This window comes from Carcharhinus amblyrhynchos, chromosome 30 (genome assembly GCF_965287045.1).
Source record: "Carcharhinus amblyrhynchos chromosome 30, sCarAmb.v2.hapA, whole genome shotgun sequence".
Taxonomy (NCBI): domain Eukaryota; kingdom Metazoa; phylum Chordata; class Chondrichthyes; order Carcharhiniformes; family Carcharhinidae; genus Carcharhinus; species Carcharhinus amblyrhynchos.
In genome coordinates, this window is record NC_137353.1 from 27837174 (window position 1) to 27838557 (window position 1384).

Sequence of the window (1384 nt, forward strand, 5' to 3'; positions counted from 1 at the left end):
TCACTCAACACTGCTCAAACAGAGAAGGCAGACAAGGAAAGAAAACTACCAACACCTGACCACCTGACCAATTCCTGACTTAGGGCACCCATCTGTGCACTGAGTGGCATTGTCAATTCTGTGCCAAATTTTGCCCAGTTTTGTATATTGGAGTCATGTTATCTAAAATGGAGCTGAATCTAACTAAAGTGATTACACTTGGGGTGCTAAATGAGTAAGGGCCACATCCCCAAAGAGAAGGTGCTTGACTTATATTCAAATCCTGCCCCAACTCCCAAAGACCAGAGCCTAGAATCATAAATCAATGGTAAAATAGTCATGTTTAATAAAGTTGAAGCCTTTTGGCTAAGATCAAGTGTAGTATCTGTTCTTATCGCTTCTTGGCCTTTTGGCTAAGATCAAGTGTAGCATTGACTTGCTGTGCTTGATTGAGGTCATTAGGTTACATTTTGGCTTCATTTGAAGTAACTTTTAAAAGCGGCATCTCAGCCTTTTGGCTAAGATGCAAGTGAGATCAAACCTTGGAGGAGGAGCTATGCCTACTCCAATCAGCTTGGATCATGTAGATCAAGCCCAAGACAGGAGGTGAGAGCCCTGTCTTGTCAGCTTGGATCGGGGATGTCTCAACTTGTTGAGGCTCTGAATTGGACTTGATTGGATTGAATTGGAATAAAAACAAAAAAAAACCTGTTCTTAAAAAAAAAAGTTTAAGCAGCGATTGTAGATTTTCACAATCATTTTTGTAAAACACAGAATGATGCTTTAATCCATAAGCCACTACACTGTTTCTTCATACGTCTAATGCAGCAAATTAGACAAATATATGTTGCCAGACAGAATCAGCACTGAATAAATGGCATTGCAATGTCTTCATGTTGGAGAAACAGCACAGCCTTGACCTTAAAAATCATTTACTAAAAAAGAATCTAATAAAACAAATTCTATCTGGTGTGTGTTTTTGACATTAGGAGCAGATATAAATTGGATTACACTGACTTTGAAAGGGAGGAATGATAACTTTGAGCTTTTCATCATTAGGCTGTCAGTCCTGTGCTAGCTATTCCTTTTGATTTGCCTTGTTGTTGAATCTTCCAGAATTATAGATCAGAATTTGCCGTTGCCACTGGTAACAAATGAATATTAGGTGTGCTCAGATGATATTCTTTTGTCTGAATTTTTTTAAACAGAGATGGAAGTCTGGTTAAAACAAAACGCCTCCAGGAAAAAGATTGGACAGAGGAATAACACAAAGACATATTACATGTTTGCTCATCAACGGTTAGGACAAAGATGCACAGAGCGGCATTCAGCCCCTGTGTCTGTGGTACAAGAGAACCCCAAAACTAACCTCTCTCTGTCCTGCTTTCTCTCCTATATTTTTAAC

At 39.0% G+C, this 1384-nt stretch overlaps 1 pseudogene; it reads left to right on the forward strand.

The window, feature by feature from the left end:
- The first annotated feature begins 372 nt into the window (after window positions 1–372).
- Window positions 373–514, forward strand: LOC145360354 (U2 spliceosomal RNA; annotated as a pseudogene).
- Window positions 515–1384: the final 870 nt, after the last annotated feature.